At 40.1% G+C, this 22800-nt stretch overlaps 1 protein-coding gene and 3 long non-coding RNA genes across 5 annotated transcripts in view; 3 read left to right on the top strand and 1 right to left on the bottom strand.

Annotated features, from left to right (window-relative positions):
• Positions 1–22800, top strand: part of mei-9 (DNA repair endonuclease XPF mei-9) — a 64335-nt gene that overhangs the window by 27754 nt on the left and 13781 nt on the right. The gene's annotated exons all lie outside the window — the stretch shown is intronic.
• On the top strand, positions 3727–4496 carry LOC26531652 (uncharacterized). The gene is made up of 3 exons (XR_001449922.3): positions 3727–3823; positions 3921–4103; positions 4158–4496. It is a non-coding gene; the product is annotated as an uncharacterized lncRNA (long non-coding RNA).
• On the bottom strand, positions 8499–9512 carry LOC26531538 (uncharacterized). The gene is made up of 3 exons (XR_001449920.3): positions 9353–9512; positions 8750–9292; positions 8499–8684 (listed from the first exon to the last, which is right to left on the bottom strand). It is a non-coding gene; the product is annotated as an uncharacterized lncRNA (long non-coding RNA).
• On the top strand, positions 13364–13880 carry LOC26530536 (uncharacterized). 2 transcript variants are annotated; one of them, XR_004305103.2, is made up of 3 exons: positions 13364–13527; positions 13586–13652; positions 13709–13880. It is a non-coding gene; the product is annotated as an uncharacterized lncRNA (long non-coding RNA). The 2 variants fall into 2 exon arrangements; XR_001449919.3 differs by having other exon boundaries at positions 13368–13527; positions 13582–13652.

Here is a 22800-nt window from a genome sequence, read left to right as displayed (position 1 = left end):
GCTATGGCTCAAAAATTGTTTTAATAGTAGTTCAGAGGCATATTTTAAATATGCATGCTAATGATAGCAAATACATTGGTAAATGCGTGAGGTCGAATATGAATCAAACTATTTGAGAGCAAATTTCGTTTTGTAAGCATAAACCGAGTTTAATTTATTTAATGCCAGAAAGTGCTAAGACGGCAACACAAAAAAGGGAAAATGTTGACAAGAAAAAAGAAAACAAAGCCTATTTCAGTTCAATTTAGATATCTTAAAATCTTATTTTATATAAATACAATTTAATCAAATTATTTTTAAAAGTTCCACACAGTTCCACACAGGCAACAAAAAAAAAAAAAAACAGACCATCAACGCGTCGGTGTGCCTTTGATATTTGCTGTGCATTGTTTTTCAGTTTTAATTAAAACAATTTATGCCGATAAATTGAATTCAATTATTTTATTCTAGTTCAGCTCCAGCAATCCAGGCAGCTAGACGAACCGGCGACTGGGCAGCCGGGCAGCCGGCCAACGGGTCGACCCACTGCACTAAAAGCGCCTTACAAATGGATTTTTATTCTTTTTGTGGTTCGTTTCTCGTTTTTTGTGCTGTCAGTGAAAGGAAAGCTGAGAATAAAGCATGGATGCACAGGAAAATAAAGCAACTAAGAGTGCTTCAGTCGGGAGTGAACGACTCTAGGGTATACCCTGTATTCGGCTATAAAGATACCGCTGTGCTTCGTCCCCAATTAGACACATTCTATTGGAAACGCATTCGTAGTTATCTTGAGTGTGTTAAGTCTATAGTTTGTGACATTTTCAGAGCTTAATGCCAAATCTAAGGGCTTGCACCTTAAATATGAGCTTCTTTCAGTTTGGTGCTCAAAACCCAAAGTTTGGCTTAAGGTCATTTCTCAAAATCGATATTTATCGATAGTTTATTAAACTGACAAAAACAAAGATAGACCTGTTCTGCTTATGCCATAGGAGGAAAAATATCCCGGAGATCGAGTCGGTCGACCTGATCAAGCAGATATATAAAAATGCTGGGCTCCTTGTTCCTTGCTTCTGCCTGTTACATGCACTGGCATAGCGGCAATCTACCCCAATCTACCATTTTCAATAGTTTGCGAGGTATAAAAACGTAGAAAGGCAGCTGCTGCGGTCGCCTTGTTAAGCTCTTGTTTTGTGCCAGAAAGAAAATGAAATAAGGCAAAGCCTGAGAAATGATTATACCATAGAATGCCAAGCATTGAATAAATCAAATATTTTTAGATTGCGGCCAGCATCACGTCGTTTAGTTCAGCTTAAATCAAAGAATCAACCCCATTTGAGCTCTGCTCTGATTGTGGCAAGTCCCTACAAATAGTTATTTAAATTTCAATTACAAGTTGTTGGCTGATTGTGCGGATTGGATTGAATCGATTTGGAATTGTTTTGGAATTATTTATTTTAATCACATGTGCGAGCGGCTGCTAAGGCTTTTGCTTTTAAATTCTTAGACCAAGTAAATCAGAGGCAAAACAATTTCAATTTTCTGATATTATGAGCGTATATCTAGGACTCAATGTGCTGAATCCCTTTAAAGTACGCCTATGTAAAACCGAAAGTAAACCTGAACCAAAGCATAACCGTGTATGGTTATAGATGGTAAAATGATATACAATCGGAATGATGTGTTGAGTTGATTTAATCATGACATCTCATCCATCCATTGTCTTAATTTTAATAAATATCGATAAATATCGATACATTGTCTTAATATCGATAAATATCGATCTTGAGATACAGTTCTTAAGCAGAACTCGAAGATAATAAGAGCTAGATATATCTGAATTGGTATGTAGCTTCCCGTTTAGTATACGCAGACTTGGAATACTCGACTTTTTGGATATTTCCATCCATACCTACCGAAATTTCAAACAACTCACCTTTAAAGATGTATGTATATTTGCATTTGAATATACTCACACAGTTGAGTGCTATCTAAGATCTGAAATTTAATGAGGATGCGACTGTGGTTTCTTGTAGGCTGTTCGATTGGAATGTCAGCTCGGATCTAGGTTCAAGGCATTCCCTGGTATTCAACACTCTCGACTTCCACTTGCTTTTCCGACTAATTCCTTGACTGTTCTCTTCCTTGTTATTCATATCTTCACCATCTTGCCGCAACATTTCTTTGTTCGCATCATTAATTTCGACTAGATGCATCTAATCCACACACGATTTCCGCCGCTTTTGCCGACTAGGAAACGCTTTACTTACATGCCACATGTTGGTCATAATGGTGGTTGCTGGCGGAGATTGAGGGGTTGGGGTTGGGGTTACGTTACGGCTCAGTTTCAGGTTCGCCTTTCGGTTCGAAGGTGGTTTTTGGGTCTTTGGTCTTTGGTGGTCTCTGGGTCGGAGTTCAGTTCGTGCATGTGTAACGCACGTTCCATGTGTTAACGAGTTGGAAAAATTATTATTACATTATTATTTTGTCTGCGGGTAATTCAGCAGCAGCACCAACAACAACACCACAAGGTGCAGTCTCTCTGTGTGCGTGTGTGTGTGTGAGGCTTACAATAACAATAAATTTCAATTCTTCACACAGAGCAAAGCGCCTGGCATTTCTAGAATGTAACTGTGGAACGGGGTGGCAACCCTTGAGCAGCTTGCGCTCAGCAATTTATGCGCTATACGCGCGTTGGCTAAATAAATTTATAACTTACACACACACACACACACGCACACACACAATCGCACACACAAACACACACACATGCAATCAGCTGCATAGTTTCGAGGCAGCCCCAACTCCCAGCCCCCTTCTCCATAGTTTAACTCTTCCACAACTTGAAACGAGCTTTTGGTTTGTTTTTTATTTATTTTTATTTTTTTTTTTTGGTCTTGGTTTATTTTACAATCCTAGGGCTACCTCCAACTGCAGACACGCCCTTCGCTCGTATTACTTTTGGCTACATTAGTAGCTTGCGTCCATTCCGACAGCGGACCCCCTTTCTACGCCCATGCTCGCTCGCCGCAGCCACACCTCCCTCGGCTTACACATATGAGTTTATCTATGTCTCTGTCTTGTGTGCGTGAATTACGAAAATTTTCTTGCAATTAAAATTTGTTGCTTTCTGGGTATCATAATTTTATAAGTTTCAAACTAGAGACAGAGCGAGAGGGAGCGAGAAGCAGGGAGAGAGAGATAGAGAGAGAGAGAGAGAGAGAGAGCAGAGAAGGACCTACTAGACGCCGTTGAATTTAACAAATTACAAAAAGCTTTGTGCATATGCTTAAAATAGATGTGCAGCTATTTGTGAATAATTATGGAAAAGTTGTAGTTTTTACTTAAAGCTTTAATATACGAAACACGTTTTGTGTGCTAGCATAACAAAATCGTACGATTGTTGACAGTAGGAGCTTCCAGGTTGCATTTGAAGCGTTTTTGAATTGAAGTCAATTAATTTTCGCAATGCACTACGAAGCTTTATGTCAATGAAAATTTTGGTTTTGCTTAAAAAAGATTAACACTGTATAAAGTATTTGAAGCTGTAAAGCTTGAGCTTGTTTTGTTACATTTGAAGAAGATATAAAGCTTAGCAGTGCCTACTCTGCAACGTTTACGGACAAGGCATAAAGAGGAATTGAAGAAAAAAGAGAGTATCAAATCAAGTAAGCTGTTTGAAATTTTAAACAATTACTAAATAAAGTTAAATTAGTTCCAATTCGTTTTTTTTTGAAAGAGACAAACATTTTTTTTTTTTTTTTTTTTTTTTTTTGCTTAAGTGCACCGTAAAAGACTTTCAAGCGGATATTCAATTGAAAGCGTTTAATTCAGCCAAATGCATATGGTAAGCAGTTGTACTTGAATATACTATTCAGATGTATATAATAACATATATACTTATATATATGTATATATTTGTACACATTGATTCATATACGTAGTTCTTGGCCCGAGCTACGTCTTGCGGAATTGGGTTAACACTAGTTAATTTTGTGTGGCAGTCAACGTTGCGATACCGAGCTGTGGAATAGGACACCATTTGTGTATATCCTTAACATTTGGCAGATCTCAGAGTCTGAGTGCTCTGCTTGCGCGGCGGATAATTGGCTGTATACGATGAACACGTGAGCTGAGTTCAAAAATATTCTTGCATTGAAATAACCATGTGAAAATTGCAGCTTTAATTCAAATAATAATGGTTGCAAGATGTCGAGACCGCATTAAGCCCAGATTTGTGGCTGCTGATTTTGGGTATATGCTGTCGCATACGAAAGCTGCACTTTATAAATTTCTAATTACACATATGCGACAATGCCTGCGGCTCAGGCAACGGCAACGGGTCAGAGCTGTGCAGAGCTTAAGGGCTGTCTATAGCGCACCTGTGGAACTATCAAATGTGTACACTGCACAAAATGCATCAGTATGCAAATGAATGAAATCTTTCATTTAACTCAGAGCTCAATTTGATCATAACGCTATGTTCATATAAAAGTGATCTAACAACCGGCTTGTATTAAGTATTTCAATCCTTTTTTTATTTATTATAAACATAAACTGGGTTTGGGGGATCACAAAGTCAAAGCCATGCTTAAACTTAAATGAGCTTTCAGCGGCTTTAGGCTGCATTTTGGCGCAGTGTATAAGACACACACACGCACATACGAGCACACTAAGGCGTACGGAGACAATCGTTTGCCTTTGTCCCTGTTAATGCCACAAATACGCCTAAAATTATGTTAAGCACTTGAGTCTGAGGCGCCCAATTGGTGGCACATGCAGCGGTAACGCGGGCAACGATGATGGCATCGGCTCATTTATAAATCGACGACAGTAAATTATAAATGGGAATTACTCCGGCAACTAAGAGGGTTTCCTTTGCAAAGCATGTGTGTGCGCGGTCGTGCATATGTGTGTGTGTGTGTGTGTGTGCACACATCAACGCCTTTGTAAAATTGAGCTGTCCTTTGTCGCACACAGACACACAGACACACATCGCACACACACACACACACCGTCGCCAACGAGGCGCATATTAAAGTTCAAAAGGCAACGACAGGCAACGGGGACAGCAACTTGCAGCTGGCAGTGTAAAATGCTGGCAGCAGCTGTCGTTGAGTGGGCGTGCAGCCAGTGTTGAACAGCGGCCAAAAAAGCCTAAGGATGACAAAGACCGCACACACACACACACACACACACACACACACACACACACCCTAGCGCACACACATTCTTAATATGCAAAAGTGCCAAAAGCAAGTTCAAAAATAAAAAAGATAGAAAATAGCGCACTCTACTCTTGAGTGCTTGACTGGCAGTTATCCTGTAATCAAGTCCCACTTGCTGTCAAAGCTAAAAAGCCCTTTAACGTGTTACATATTTCATTTAACTGACGGACAGACAATCTGAAAGGTGAAATCTAATGCATCAATATAAGATTACAATTGTTAGAGTTGTCAATGTTCTAAAGTGTTCCAGTGTTGCCACCTGTCAATAATTTGACCATATTACAGCCTTGGCGTGAAATTGCAGGCATGTTAATTTGAGAAGGATGAGAGTAGAACGCTCTTGCACATAATTATAAAATATATATTGCGTTAAAAAGGCCTATAGCTAAATGAAATTAAAACAAAGTTAATGTTAAATTTAACATGAAGATTGGCTGCTTTGAATCTAGCCTGCAAACTAATTTTTTCAATAAGAACTGAATTGAACTGAATCTTAAGCCGAGGCATACCCAAAAACCGATAAGATCCTAGTTTGTTTGCTAGAAGTTTTTTTTTGTTTTACAAAATAGCGCCTGAGTTTGTTTGGGATAGACAGATCAGATATCCAGTTTCTATGTATATTTAAAGCAAGCCAGTTTCTACGATACCCTTGCGCTTAAATGAAAGGGTATTAAAGCAACCAATGCCAGGCCATTGGCATATGGCTGGGAACAAACAAACCAGTCGACGGGCCAAAAATACAAAAAAGACGACTCAATCCAGAATCCGCACCAGATGTAAACAGTTCGTTGTGAGGATTTGCGCATAGTTGCGAACTAGAGAAAAAGCACGCGACACACACTCACACACACATACACACACTCGCGCGAAAAAGGATGCGCGATAAGAGGAGGCAGCTGCTGCTCCTGCGGCTAAGGCGGCGGCTGACGCTGAGGCTGTGGCTGTGGCTGAGGCTGAGGCTGCGCCTGATGCGGTGGTACGTAACGACGACAAGGTCGAATGGCTTAGGAAGTAATTTTAGCATTGTAAATCCTTTTCGAAAATTATAGCGACAGCCAGCTTGTATTTAGTGGCAGGCAGCTAGAGGGGTGTGGTTGAACAGGCGGTATAAAAGCCTGAGGGGGGGGGGGTTATCATAAGATCAAGCGCGGGCCAAATTGCGTTGGTTGACATCAAGTGTACGAAAATTTGTGCACAAATAACAACACACAAATTCATATATATGTATATGTAAATTTATATACCCTGCCGCACGGCATAGTGGGCTGTGTTCGTCGGCCAATTGGCACCGTGTTGCCTTTTAGGTGTTTAGAAGAAGGGACAGTGCTGTCGCTTCTCCTATCCGGCACAAGGAAAGGTGATTATGCGCGTGCTTCGTTCAAGCCCGGACTACAGGGTATGCATAATATACATATAATTATACGTACACACAGACACACACACTCAGACAGGCACACACGCCCACACACACACACGCGCATCGGCAACAGTCAAGCGCAAAAAAATTCATATGACATTTGAAAGGCTGCTCAGCCGCACCGGCAACTGGCAGGGCTCAAGACAAGCCAAGACGGCGAATTGTGCAGGGTGTAGGATGGCAAGGCTGGTAAGGATGGGATGGCCTAGGTGATGCGGAAGAGGGGACAGCAGTTGGTTTAGTGAGTCACATATAGAGATAGACGCGTACATAAATTTGCTGGGCGTTCTAGCAAAAAATAATGCATGCATTCCCAATTTCAAAGTGCCTTCATCTAAAATATGTGCGGCAATTCAAGTACGCACACACACACACACACACACAGGAATCTATGCCCGTAAATACACTTACGCACGTTACGTTATAGCTCTAGATTTATTTTGACATTTTTTTTTTTTTTGTGTGCGTCTCAAAGAGGCACAAAGTATGGAAATGCCAACTTAATGGAAAATTCAAAATATCCACTTCAATAAATTTTGCATTACGTTTACGTACGTACGTAAGCAGGCGATATGTCGGACTTCCGCGAGCTGAGCTGTTCATTCTGCAGGTTAGTTATGTTTTTAAGTTCGCAAGAGCACAACAAACTTGACAAGTGGTCTTGCAAGAGAAGCTAATATTTGTTCCGTTACGTTACGTAAGTGTGTAACGTAAGGAGAGTACAACTTGTTTATACTTTAGATTACTGAAGACAGCCATAGGAAATGTTTTAATCAGAAGTTGCATTAACGTTACGTTAACATGTCCCGAAAACAGTGGTTACAGGTTACGTACCGTAAGCTTACAACGTAAGAATCTTTGACGTAAGGTATATAATAAATGGTTACTTAGTTGTCTAATTTTGGAAATTACGTTAGCTCTACGTATTATTATGAACTTATGCTCGGCTATTTTCTAGTATCCATATGGTCAAATTCCATATGCTGCAGTAAAAACCAATTGAATTTGATAGCATTGGAAAAGTTGTACGTAACGTTATTGAATACTCGGCCACTTTTAAGTCGTAACGTAAAGTTATATATAAATTGATTTATTGTAGCAGATTGACCCATAAAAAGTTGACAATAAGTTTCTTTATTTAATGTGAAAGCACAGTAAAAAAGCAAGTTGCATCGCAAAATTTGTTGGAAAATTCGAAAGGTATCTTCAGTGAATAGAACCGACAAAACTTTGGTACATCAATCTAAAACTATCAATAATTATTTTTTTTTTTAATAACGATGTATGTGGACTAAAAAATATAAATATAAATTTATACCTAGGCATTTTTCGCACGGTGTATTTTTCGTGCTGGCAGCACGTTTTTGTTGGTTTAAAAGTTTATGAAGGGGGGCTCCTGGCTCCCGGACAAAGTTCGCAATGCGGTTTTCTGTCTCTGGATTTGTTTGCCGCTTGTTGTCTCTATCTCACGTTTGACAGTTGGCATTACGGTGGCCAGATTGAAAATCGCAAAAAATTCGGCCAGCAGCAGACGCCTAGCGCGATGGCAACTTGATATTTTATTTGAATGCAATGACCAAATCAAAGTGCCAGTCGGGTGTTGCTGGAGTGAGCGACCGACACATACCCTGTAACCAGATCTCTTGGGCTTCAGTTGGGCTCGATTACATAACATTTGAGGTGCATGTATGTTAACATAGAAGATATCAAATCGAAACACATTGTTCAGTATAGAAGCCATACACGTTTTTGTAACTGCATAAAAGTTAATTTTTTTCACAAAATGGGCAGCACTTAAATTCTGATATTGTTCTTTCCAACTTAAGACCAAGTGCACTGCTTATAGGAAAATATTTAAAAGCAAACTACTTCCTATATAACTTTTAATAATTTTGTATACATATTTATTAAAGCACAGCAAATTTTGGAAACCTTCAAATAGAGTACTTTGCGATACCAGCAAAACTTCTAATATTAATTGCAGATACAGTCCGTATCAAACAGCATCCCGTTGACATATCGAAGCTCTTTACTCATCATCATGTGTTTGCTGTGGCAAGGATCTTAAAGAATATAAAACAAACCAAATTTTTAGCGAATAGCTTACGAGCCAGTGCTGTCAACTTACCTCGTCTAGTTAGAGCGCGATGCCAGTGTTGAACGTCGTAGTGTTAGGCAATAGGTTATGGTGCATAGTTCGGTGTGTATATCAATTCGTGCAGCGAATTGTGCATAAGTTGTAGTATTGGCCAATACAAGTATGAGCATAGTTGAGTGTAAATTTAAATATTTGATTCCGAGTCAGCCTACCTCACAGTGTTGGATAGTTCGAGTGTGTGAATAGTTACATTTACATATATACATTGTAGTGTTGCGCAATAGTGAATTTCAGCATCAATTTTTTTTTATTAAGTTATGCGGCATAGTGTTAGACAATACCTATGTGTAATAAGATTGTGTTGAATTGATGGCTTTTAAGTTGTCATTACATCGTAGTGTTGGTTAATACGTTTCTGCACATATTTAAGTGTGTGAATATCAGTACGAGCTTTTAGTAATATGCATGTCGGCGTGTTAGGAAATATTTTTAAGTGTATAGACATACGTCGAAGTGTTGGTCAATGTTGTATTGTGCATAGTAAATGTCCGTGTATGCGACGAAGAAGGGGGACTGAAAGTAAAATTACCTTGGGAAAAATGTTAAATGTTGTAATACGAAATGTTAACTTACATGGAACAATACATTTTATATTATCGTATATTTTTTAAAAAATCACAATCACTTTCAGCTTAAGAACAAAATTTGAATTTAATGTATAACATTTTTTTTTTTAAATTATTTTATTTGTGTTTTTGTTAAATTCTTTTGTTGTACTCCCCATCCTTATGAGTTTTGTAGTGAGGTTTTGTAGTCTGAAGGCTCCATATGAAAATTTGAGTGAAAGTACTGTGAATGCTACTACGTTCTGATAAAATCTCTATAAAATTAAAAACTATGAGTTGAGTCGAATTTAAGATGTCAGAAGAGAGAAGAACATTATGAACATTTTTACGACGATCTTCGCGAGTGAGCTTAAACCTGATCAGAGTTAAAAAAAAACCTTATGCAATCATTTATTTGCGACTTTTAGTTAATCGGAATTTTTAGTTTTTCTTGCTAATAATTACTGAGAAGCTTTTAAAATAGTATATTAAATTGATTCGTTTAAATTGGGACAAGGCAAAGGTTGAATATAAATCAAGTTGACGTTGGGTGCAAAGTTCACGAACCGAAATATAAAATGAAATAGTTTCATAGAATATTCGTATTTTGTTTTGGACTAAGTTCGTGCCGGATACGAGATGACACTATTTCTCATCTTTGTGTGCACAGGGTATATCAACTGAATCCTGGTTAATGCAGCTACGAATAACTGCAGCTACTTGCCACACACACGGGCACACCCACACACACCCACACACCCGCACTCGCAGCCGCACACACACCTATGCCTTGGGGCTGCCTCGGAAGTAACTGTAAGGCAGCTAACGGATTTACTCGTCCATTTTGGCCAGATTACTTGTAGCCAAAGTCGATGCCGGCTGGCAATGTGCTAAAAACCATATAAGATATAGGAACTTCTAGATTTTGCTTCTCTTTTTTTATTAGTATATTTTCTACTTTTTTGTTCTAGCCCTGGCGAATTGTGGCAGCTGGTAATTGGTAGCTTTGCGCATGTAGTCAAAAAAAAAAAATAAAAAATAAGTAAGAACAAAAATGTTCAGTGAATTGCGTATACGCCTCGAAGGCCGCGGCTTAGGCAGCTGCAACAGCAGCCGAACTTGCCCAAAACGAGAAAGTTACTTTTGGCAGCAGCAGCGGAGAAGTTGAAAAATATTTTTGCTCGGCGCTAAAGTATTTTAGCAATTTTCTGAATATATTTATAAACTTGTACCAAAATGTACTCATTTAAAATCGTGCGCTACCCGCCTCCCATTCGTCCTGTCTTCACTTGACTTGCCAAAATCTTTGGCATAGTTCTCGTCCTGAGCCCTCGCTGGGATAGTTTGTGGTCCGTTAGAGCCAAAGCTCAGCTAAAGTATGCGGCAGCTGTGGCAGGTGAAAAACTTGTGAAAATTAGCAACACTGCCGTCGGGCATTTAACAACACTGAATGCCACTTGACACACTGTCTTTGCCAGTCCCAGCCAGTATTAGCCAAAACCAATGGCAATTCCTTCAAATTGGCTCAGCTTCCCGAGATTCTGCTGTCGTCGCATTCTAATCTTCTTGAAAAGCCCCAAGAGTATTTTATAATATAATTATATAACATATAATTTAAATCAAATCATTTCAGTTAAATCCCATATTTGCTAAAACAGAACACAATTTCGAAACCTCGATTCAGCAGAACTCGACCCTCGATTCTGGTATACCTATATATATATACTATATATAATATATATAGCCAATATACCATGTATTCTAACGCACTTCGTGCACGTCAAATTGTTCCTGAAACAGGAATATGCTTTTGATGGCAACCCTAAGGCAGCGTTGCCAGGGTCGATGCTGTAAAATACCGCAAAAGATTTAATTGAATACTGCTCAAAGCTGACGCGGCAATGCCTAAAGTCATATGTAATATATAAATATTTACTGCTCTAATACCCTGCATTTATTAAATGTGTGTATGTGGGTATGATAAGGTTGGGAGATTGAAGGTAAAATGAGAGAATGTTGCCCTTTCACTTCTGAGAAATGCAGAACTGGAGCGAAATACCCGAATCAAAACCAATCTTAGCATACGCCTGGGCACACAATCGTGAGAAACTGAAAACTGAAACAGCAAACATTTGGTTGGATTTGCTGCCTTGGTGGAAAGTAATATATAGTATATGCAGCAAATACCTCCAGCAGATATTGATATTCATACACCTATAGAGTATATTTTAGTCAACTGTAAAATTTCTATTCATATTCTATTAAAACTAAATAATTAACCAACACAATTTGCAGTCCATAAAAATGTATGCACATAGTTTGATTAAAGCCGTGCAAATCCTCAAAATAATTTATACATACCTGTTAAAAAGGCAAAAATTGCAATGCAATTAAATGCCGGCAGACATACAAATGCGACTATAGAAATAGCTGTGTGTGTGTGTGTGTGTGTGTGTGTGTGTGGTTATGCATGTACATACATATATTATGAGACAAGCTAAAAATCAAATGCAGCAACAACCGGATGGTGGCAACAAAATGCAAATGGACGCCAGCGGAAACCGCGCCAACCGCACACCGGAAAACTAAACACGCGCTAAAGAGACGCAGCTGTGTGCGGGGCATCGTTTGTGTGGCTGGTCGCCGGGAGGGAGGGGGGGGGGAGGGGGATGGTCAGCTTAGGCCGGCTTTCACTGGCCAGTTGCTCGGGCACCTGGCAACTCGTTAGCGCTTAACAGGCCCAAATGCTATGTCCAATATCAATATTGACATTAATTTGTGCGGCTCCACAAGCTTTGCAGACAGCCGACCGCCTCCTTGCACCGACCATCGCCCCTGTCTCTGCGTTACGGTTGAGTGGGCGGGACCTTTGGGCTGGGGTCCAGTGAAAGTGGATGCGGCGCCTCCAACTGGCAGGCTGGCAGGCAAAAGCGCTGCATTAGCCCATATCGTATATCATATGCCGGCCACTTCTACAAAAAAAAAAAAAAAATTGGTGGGAGTGCTTTAGTCGGCACTGCCCGACTAGGATATGCCCTGCTCACAGCGAAGGGACCAGCTTTCCTCTATACACACATACACAAAAGGTCACCCACACACTTCGATGTTAATTGTTCGATCCCAGCACCAGAATCTAGCGTTAAATGAAATAAATACAAGATTCAATTTTGGATGGAGGAGAGTAAGAACGTTTCATCAAGTTTCTAAGTCGTTAATTATCGATATATTGGAAACGGAAAGTGATATCGATAAATAAAGCTCTGTTTTGGAAGAATGTTTATTTCCAATTTGAAAAGTCCAGCTTTTCTAGCTGTCCAGATAGATGAGATTATCGTCCTGACCATATATAAAATTTAAAAAGTTGGAAAATGTTACCTTCGCACAAAACTTATATACCCATTTGAGCAATTTATAATGCGTTCAGGGTATCTAGAAAAAATGAAAAGCCGCGTAGCAGCATAATATGAAAAATGCCGCAGGACCGCATGAGTTTTGGGTTTGGGGCTTGGGATCGGAACCGTGCTGTTGCCCATGTTGCCATAGCTGTTGCACACACACACATATTTTTTTTTTCTGAGAGCGAAAAAATGCAACTTACTTATACCCTGTAAGCGCTTTTCACAGCATATATGTAGCTATTCTGTTTATCATTCGCTCTGCTTCACATTTTGCTCTTTGTAAAAATATATATTCAAAACGTGTTACGTTCTTTTCGGTGTGGGTTTTTGAGGACTAGGGTCGTATGAAAGAATTTCATGTTTTTGAGCGATTAGTCTTAAGCCTGATTTTTATATTTGACGTAGAAATATAATATCCACTGCGCTTTGTGCAAATGGAGCTTGAAAGGCCTAAGAAAATATTTAAGTTTTTCAACGGGTCGAAAACAATTGGGAAAGTAATTTAAAAAATGTCAATAAAAACATCTTGAGCCGCATAAAATGTGGTAATTATATTAAATTGACCTCTTTGCAATGCCCACAGCAGTTGAACAATCAGGTTTTCCTTGGCTCAGTAGGCCGAGCTGTCGGCCAGATTTTCATTTGGAGACGATATACAACAAATCGCCAGTAAGCAGCATTTATTCATTTTCATTTTTTGCAAAAAAAGAAGAAAAAAAACTAACAATTTTAAAGTGCAGTAAACATAAGAACAAAGTGATAATTTTTGTAGGTGCACTATGCTATAGTTCGTTAGGTTCAGAAGGTGAGTTGGTCGCTCTGTTATTTGATGTTCTTAATCGTTCTGCCCTTTCGCTAGCTAGTGTAAGTGTTTTAATTATCTCACCTCCGGAAACACCGAATTGAACACAGACCGACTAAACACGAATGGTGAGTTGGATGCACTAATTGTTTGTCCTTGGCCTGTTGTTCCTTGTTCCTTTCAGCTCCCTCAAATGCCTTTACTTTTGGAAGATGTCCAAATTATTTGTCATGCCCAAATTTCTGCTGATCTCAGCTTTGGAAGACTGTCAAAATTGAAGTGTTGCCAACTTTGTGAATTCAAATTATCTTTTGATTTATAATTAAAATTCTTGTGTAGTTTCTATCCTAGAGAAAGTGTTCAACGACTGTTCATATTTGCAGAAGGTACTGTCATTTAGTCAACACAAAGAATGAAAAACACTTCGCATCAGCAGCAGAAAGTTGGGACATGCAACATGTCCAAGAGGGCAACAGAATACTTGCGCATTATATGTGGAACTGCAGCAATTACAGGGTATTAAGAATCGGAGGCTTTTTTTCTTATGGCAGCGCAAAGAATCTTAAAAACAACTGCAAAGCATTTGCATTAGAGCCAATGGCGAAGGCGTAAACTGTAGTCAAAATTGGTGGGCGTGTGGCTGGAGGATGTGGGTGTGTGTGTAGGTGTATGTGTTGCAGGTCACCGTCGAGGTTATTATCATGTTAAAACTGCAAAATGCAATAAGTTAGCTGGCGAACCGCGTTCCGACCAACGGGTGGCTGGCATTCGGGCAGCAGCCCTGCTGTGCCAAGATTTATTAAGTACATTTTTGTAAATATGTATGAATATATTTTGTTATTTTTGTTTTTTCTGTTTTCCGTTAGTTTCTTTGTATACCCTGAACCCATTGAGAGTGGGTGAGTGGAAGGCAAGGTGTTTGTGCAATGTTTCCAACAGGCAGTAGAAAGCATATCGATCTGTCGATCGTCTGTCTGCCTGTTTAAAATAAGTTACAGAATTTATATATGAAACAATTATCGATTGTAAGACCTGGAATTAAGGTTCTCGTATAGTACTTATAAGTAGATCGGGAGAGTTCAAAATTTTGAATACCTTCCCCAAATTTGGTATTTGCAAGGTTTCAAATCTCTTCTAATTCGCAGGAAATTAAAACATTTTCATAATGATCTGACTTTGAGCACTTAAGAAATTAAAGCTAACATTATCCTTAGAGTCGGGCTAAGGTAAGAACTAGCATAGTCCCTGTCGAAAAGTGTAACAGGAGCTAAGGGCAAACTTTAGGGTATTTCTTAGTCGTGCATGTTTTCCTGTTTGTGTGCTATTCTCATTGGTTATGCAAAAAATCTGTTTGGAGTTTTGTGTTGCTGCGCTTTAAGCTTCGCTTTTGCAATTTAATCGGAAGTGCAAGAAGCATGCTGTGGGCAGGGCATGGCGTGGCGTGGAGTTGTCTGGGAAAGGGGTGCTGCCGCGAGGGGGTTGCCTCAGACAATGTGTCATCAGCGAGTGCTGCTTAAATTTGTTTCGCCTGTTTGTGAGCCAACCACAAAAGTCATTATCATTATCGGATGGCGTAGATGTGGCAACTCTGGCAACAAAAGTTGCCATCGCTCGCAAATTTCTTCGTTTGTTTGTTTGTTCGCTCGTCGTTGTCGTTAGGTAATATTCATAATATTTAAGTTTTTGGACGTTTCGCCCATTTGGGCCCTCATTAGGGGTAATTTCGAATGTCATTTGCATGCGAGGCGCCCGCAAGAAATATGTTTTTGTGCGCTGCCACCGCGCCCCCTCCCCGTACACTTTCTAGCGAGCCGCTGAAAATGGGCATGGGCGTGGCTGGCAGAGCCCCTACACCAGCTTAGGTGCATTTGTAATGGCAATTTAATGGGTCCTATAGCGATCGTTACAGCTGAGAACTGTACAAAGGAAAACAAATATGCATATATCAATTTGTATGTGTGCGCATGTGTGTGTGCATGTGTGTGTGTGAAGCCAAGCATTAGCCTATTGACCTATATATGCATACATATACACCTGATGGGCGTAATAAATAATATGCTGTTTAAATAGTATATTAGTACATTCACTGTTCTTGTTGAATACTCGTTGTATGGTGGGCCTTGACACAATTTTATACTGGCTTATGCTGGGCATAATAACATGGGCTTATTCCGAGCCGCACCGCCAGTTCACCAGTATTTAATATTCAAAATGATTTTAAGGCATACCGAAAATTATCGAATTGCATTGAACTGCAAGAATAAAAACTGTACTTTTAGTGGAACCAATGCAAATAATAATTTTCCTGAACAGCATCCTGAGCATCTACGAACGATCACCCATACTTTCATCAGGATTAAATCTAATTATTTTAAGAATTGTCCGATACAAGAGTGGCTTGTGACTTTGGTCATGCAACTAATTGTTGTTGTACAGGCGCCAAGAATCCATTCGTTACTTCAGCTGTAACTGTACTTACAGCTAGCTAACGAGTAAGTAACTCGCTTCTTGGCGCAGGAACTACTCGTTCCCACTTCTTAGCGTACGCAAAGGCTCGTTGTTGTACATGTGCCAAGCATCCATTCGTTTCTTCAGATAAAAGCTAGCGAGTACAGCTTCAACGAGTGGACCACGCGCGAGTGGAGAGCTCGCTGCTCAGACAGAGAGCTGTAAGTGAAGTGAGTGAATTTAATTCAAGAAACTTTTGCCTAGAAGCTGTTTCCTTAGCAGTTTGTAGCACTTGGTGCTGTAGTGGTACAAATGAGGCACTTGCGAGCGTTCTGGGTTCGTTGATCACAAAGTGAACCAATTTTGATGTCCTTCCGCGTTCTTTTGTTGGCTTGACCCGCCGTAATTAGAACGGGTTGATGTCACTTGATGTCTTTAGCGCGGCAGCTGTGACTGGCAGTGCAGCTCGTCCGCCGCTCTCCCCACCTGCTGCTCTTCCCCGCTGCCCTAGCTCCTTTGCCGGGAAATGCGCTTTGGCAACTTTTTGCACTCGCTCCGCATCTTTTGCGTTCACCCGCGCCCTGCGCGCGCCTGTCATGCCTGTCGTTTGGGAGCTGTTGGAAAAGCTTTTTGCTGTTTAATTGATGCTTGAAAAATGCAAAGGAGCAGCTTAAAGCGCAGCAAAAAGCAAAGGGAAAAGCACGCAGACACCCAGAAAATGCGCTGAAAAAAAGTAAAATTAAGTAAAATGCAAAAATTAGATAACAAGCAAAACGTCCAACAGCAAAAAAAAAATATATACTATTTTTTTTTAAGTGAATAAAGTGAAAAATACAACAACAAAAATGTGAAAAATAAACGCTTCTGCCATATTTTCTAAAACTTTTCCAAGCTGCCTTTTCGGCTCCCCTCTTGCTTTATCTGTCTGTTTCTCTCTCTCTCTCTCACTCTCTCTCTCTTTCTCTCTCTCTTTGTCGATTTTTATTACTCGTTGCGCTGTGCCATTATTAAATTTACCTGCACTTGGTTGGAGCATTGTGTTGCCACTTTCACCCTTTCCACCTTCGCGCTTCGTGCCACACACAACACACAGCCAAATGGACTGTTAGTTGTTTTTGACTTGCCACGCCCACTAGTGTCAGCCCAAATGTACTGAAAGTCCCGTCCAGTTGTGCCCTTCTGTGCGATTCCCATCCATACATCCCCCGTTATGAGTTTCATAAACATTTCGTAGGGTTTTCTGCTCGACATTGAAACGAAATTCAATTTCACTCACGTTTTGCTCTCAGTAATCATGTTTAGTGAATATTTTGTGCATTCTCCCTGAAATAGGTCGAAAATTTCTCTGCGAATGTATATTTGAAAACCAGATAGAATTTCAGAATTGGCAGCAGTGTTCAAAAAGGATTCGCATGCCGACCTGTGTCAGGAGAAAAATGCACATTTGGCGGTTTTTTGGAGATGCGGAATTTGTGTACGACTGGTTGATGCACTTGTAAAATTAACTCGTGAATAACGTGCTCGCTACCACTCCGATAATGGTCACCGATCTGTACTAGAATACAAAATACCGTATGCAATTAAAACACATTCTCTAGCATTGTGTCTACACATTATAAATTTAGCATCAAGAGATTTCAGCTTTCAAAGTTGGAAACTTAAATTTGATATACCACTTCCAATCTTAAGATTACCACAATTTGAAACAGCGGAAAGTTCTTCAAAATGGGTCTAGCGAAAGGGAAGCTGAAAGACACAAACCAAAAGAGTTTGATTTATTTTTTTTTTTTTTTTTTTTTTTTTATTTTTTATATTTTGTTTATTAGGAAATCTGGTATCCTGTTACTCTATGTTAGCAACTTTTATCAGAGTGACATAATTACTTAGCTTAGCGATGATTGTGGTTTTACAATTAGTTATACAATTAGGTTAACAGATTACAGAAACATATTTTGGTGTAATTAACGAAGCTTGTCACCTATACATAACGATCGATTAGGTCGGTTGGGTAGGTCCTCTTCAGTCGCCTTCTTCTTCGCCTCCTTAGCAGGCTCCTCGCCAGGATGTTTGGATGGTTGTGGAGCTTTGTTGAGTAGCTCGCTGCTTGCCTGTTGACTATGTCGCCCACCATTGGAACCTTGAGGTCCTTGGCGATGTCGCGTGTGCGAATATACCATTCGGCTCCAGTTATTTTGCGCAGGGTGGTTTGATTTATAGATTAAGTAACAGAGTGCTGCCAACTTACCGAATTCGTGTTTAGTTATGGGATGACAACCTGATGAACTTATAGAGCCTAGAGAGAGAAACCTAGGTAAATATAAATAAACTCAACTTGAACCTAACGAACCCACCAAGTTTTCACTTTGTACTTATGCTTAAGACACTCTACAATTTCGTTGTTTTCTTATGTTATTCTTATTTTGGTATATTTAGTGCCGATCTTAACGATGTGCCCAGTAGTACGATAAGGGTCAAAATCTGGGGGACAGCTATGCATTGAGAGTCCAAAGCGCTCTCTTAGCCAGATTATCGAAGTTATCTGTGAGTTACTCTAAGAAATCATTTGAGATGTGTTTCACATCGCAAATTCAAAGCTTCCTCGTTGGCAAGTGCGATTCAAAGATTTTTTGATATGCTTAAGAGGAGAATTGTTTCAAACCAAAAATCAACTTACAGCCAACGAGGAATACAAAATAAATATAATATGGCACATATTCCACTTTATTCTTAGATCTTTTTGTGCTTTTTCCAAAACTATTTTTTCTCATATTTGATTTCTCTAAGCGTATGGATATTAACATTAGGAGCAGCTGGACAATTGAATAAACAGGTTAACTACGCAAATTTTCGGTAGTATATAAGTATTTTGGCTTTGCATACAGGGTATCCCGGATTCGTACAGTACAGTGCAGTAGTTTTTGCTGCCTACTTTATACTGGCTTTGTGCTCACAAGCGCATTATGGAAGCAATTTTAATCTGGACTGAAATACTCGCACTCATTTTGCATTTTACATGGGAACTTAATTAATTGCGAGCGCGCATTTAAAAATCATAGAAAAAGGGGATAAAAAGCGGTCGACTTAAATATTCGAAAATGCTTAAATAATATAAATCAAATTTAATTTAAATTCCCAATTACAGTTTTAGCAAATTAATTATGCGGCCAACATGAATGCCATGTAAAACGAGTTGATTAGCTGCCAAGCGAATTATTTCCAGTGCTCAACATGGAATTAGTTTTATTTTTTCCTTTTTATTGTTTGGTTTATTATTTAATTTAAAATAAAATTCGTTTTGCTCAAATCACATTTTGGAGTGCAGCAATTAAAATAGCTTTAATGGGGCTCGTTTCGCACATTTCCATAAAACAATTTTAATTAATACTATTCCAAGTAGATAAAGTAGATTTCCAAACAGCTTATAGATATATTTGTAAAAAATTCACGCGCCTACTTATTTTTAATTGTTTAAAGCTTTATTTGAGCCTAATGCCATAAATCAAATTTGTGAGCTCTAATTCAATAGAACAGGGCAATCAGAAGCTGATATGCAAATTTAAAAGAGGTATGCGATTTTATTTTGCAATTAGTCTAGTAGGGAAAGAGTACTTTAATTGGCTAGTCAACCCAGAAGAATAGATTTCACACGTAACTAACTTAATGAATAAATATTACACAATTATTAAGAAAGGCAGGTTCATCAGCAGAAGTCTAATGGCGTATTATGGTAACCCAGTTTGAATCACAACAATAATTGTTTCTGTACAGATTCTGTCTTGCTGAAAAGAATATTGTGGCGACCAGATACATGAATACTCTGAAGTGTACGGATCGTTGAACTCATTTGGCCGTAGTTCGCTGAAACAAGAAAACAATTCTGGCCATTTTGTCCACGTTCGTTCTACTATTATACATTTTACGAACCTTCGGGCTTTACTACTTGCAAGCCCCTATTCCCGGTTGAAAGCTATAACCAATTGGGAATTATAAGCTGCATACGAAATATATGCATGCAAGTTATCTTGAGTAGAATTCAGACTTAAACCATTTATTTGAGCTACTCGCAACTGCTCCCACTCTCTCTCTCTCTCTCTCTCTCCTTCGCTCTCGCGCTCAGCCTCTCTCTTTCTTTTGGCAACACAATGCAAATTGTTGAGATGACGTCACGTCCGTTGATTTTATTTGCAATGACACAATTTCAGAACGCAGCGGCTGTGCCGGATGCTGGCTGTTTAGGGGCGGCTTGGGGGTAACACCAGGCACTTGGGCTTTGTGTGGGTGTGTGTGAGGAAGTAGAGGGGGGGGCTCTGCTGCTTGCGGGGGCGCAACTTTGTTCGCTGTTCAACTCATTTGTAATCATTTGGGCGTTAAATTTTTTGGCGCATTCATCGCTCGCTTTTGCTGCTAGACTTGGGCTACCCTCAATAGCGCTCACCCCAATCCCTACCCCTACTCCTAGCCCTAGCCCTAGCCCCAGCCATGTTCAATTCTCCGTCCGCCCGCCCGACGCCCAACTGCTGCCTGCCATCAGTGTGCTGTCGCTGTTGTTTTTTACAACCTTCATAAATCTTAATTTGAGCGCATGCAGCTAACAGAAATGGTCTAAAAGATGGCCAAAAGGCAATGAGCGGCGAATTGAGGGTGTTTTGGGGGCCGGCAAAGTGACTCGTTTTGAAGTTTTGAGCTGCACTTTTGACGTTACCAGCTGCCTGACAGCCGGCGGGTGTTGCCAGCACCGACTACGACGACGATGACGCGTCGGATGGATGAGCTAACTGAAATTTGTCGCAAGGCAACAACAGCAGCAGCAGCAGCAGCAACAAGCAGCATAACAAGCAACAGCAACAACTGCAGGCAAAAAACGGAAGACACAGACACCAAAATGGGACAAGTTTTCGTCGCGTTAAATTTAATGCTTGTCTCGCTTTTGTTTTTAAGCGCATCTTTTTGGGGTAGACCGAGTACAGCCAGCACACCCTGTGCCAGGGCCACACCCTCCACACCCTGCATATCCCACACCCACCCGCAGAGCTAAGGGAAAGTAAGGCAGTCACAGTGCCATATACAACAAATTGTGCCAAAAATTTTTGGTCAGAGTCCCAAGAAAATGTTGTGAAGGACTATGGGCTGACGTAGGCGTTGGGGATGGGTGGGGGCGTTTCGGTTCTGGCCCGAGGGTCGCCGCCTGGTGGCGCATCCAAACGCATTTTGAAAGCTTTTAGCTGTTAATGTGGCATAAATTTGTCTTTTGTTGCCGCCGCCTCTGCTGCTCCGCTTTTGTGGGCGGAAATTGAAATAAAAAATATTCAAAGCAACAGCTAAGTGGCCAAAACCAAAACGCAAACTTGAAACGTTCCCCCGGGCGCAAGTCAACGCAATGCCAGGTTGGCTGGATGTTGGTGGGACGGCGTAGGGGTAGGGGGCATGGTAACTGTCGGTGGCTGCAACAGCAGTGCGGACAGTTCAAGTGTTTTATGCAAGAGATATTTATGAAATGTATTGATTCACATTAAACGGACTGAAGCAGTTCACAAGGCGTGCTTTCTTGGAACCTGAACTGGAACTGGAACTTAAACAGAATGAGCGCTGAAGGTAAAGTAATTCCTTGATCTAAAAGCGGAACTGAAGTCGGAACTGCCTTGCATTTAGCGCTAAGCTGCATCTCAATATAGAGCTGGATTGAACTTGGACAGAAATTTTGCAGAGATGAAACTTGAGCAACGAACCGGAACTGATATCATTTGCAGCGTTTACTCTGGAATACGAACTGTAGCCTAAACTGGCCCTAATACTGAGTACACGTTCCGCTTTAAATAGCTGTCGCAGTTCAAACAGCAGGAGCAGGAGCTGGAGCTGGAGTTGAAGCAGCAGCAGCACAGGAACTGCTTCAAAATTGAGATTGATGACATGTCAATGAAATTTATTGACACGACGTTGGCGCCTCAACAGCGCAGAATGAAACGTTATATGTCAAGGCATCCACTGGTAATGCCACGCTATGGTCGCTTCTGGCCCGGCCCGGCCCGGCCCGTTCCGGCTTGGTCTGGTCTGGCCTGGCCTGGCCTGGTTTGGCGTAGGCAGCAACAAAATGGCAATGTCTGTGGTAACAGCAACACGTGCGGCGCAATTGAAGCATCAAATTGACTAATTTGTGTGAAACGAATTTTGATTTGTTTGCCACGAAAAACGTTGAATAATGAATAATGAATATCCCCCCCATTCACAGTTCCGCGCGCTAGGCAAGTTAACGCTGGATACATTTAGAAATTATTTAAGGGAACAAAAGTAACACTTAAAGCACTCGAGGAATTTATAAAAATCGATCTAAATATTTATCAGCTTTTATGAGGTTGATTTTGTATTTGTATTGTGATAAGTTTTGAAACAATTAAAAAATCGAAATCAAGCAAAGTTTTTGCCTCGTTTAGTTAGTGCGCGGTGCTAGTATTAAACGTCGTAGTGTTGGGCAATGGTTTATGGTGCATACTGCATAGTTGTTTAATACTAGTGTGTGCATATTGGAGTGGAAATTTAAATGTTTGTTTCCGAGTCAGCCTACCTCACAGTGTTGGATAATAGTACGAATATAGTGTTGCGCAAGTGTGTGCGTAGTTCAGAGTGAATTTTTGCATAATTTTTTTATTTGTTTGTTGGGCTAGTATTGAATTTAGTGTTATATATATAGTTAAGCGTGTGAATATCAGTACGATTTCTAGGTTATATACAGTTCGGCGTATTAGGCAATATTTTTGGGTGTATGGGTGCGTGTGGGCATCAATACGACTTTCGAGATGACATAAAATTTAAAATGTAAGCATAATCATGGGC

Source organism: Drosophila virilis, chromosome X, assembly GCF_030788295.1.
Source record: "Drosophila virilis strain 15010-1051.87 chromosome X, Dvir_AGI_RSII-ME, whole genome shotgun sequence".
Taxonomy (NCBI): Eukaryota; Metazoa; Arthropoda; class Insecta; order Diptera; family Drosophilidae; genus Drosophila; species Drosophila virilis.
This window is presented reverse-complemented; position numbering and strand designations above follow the sequence as displayed.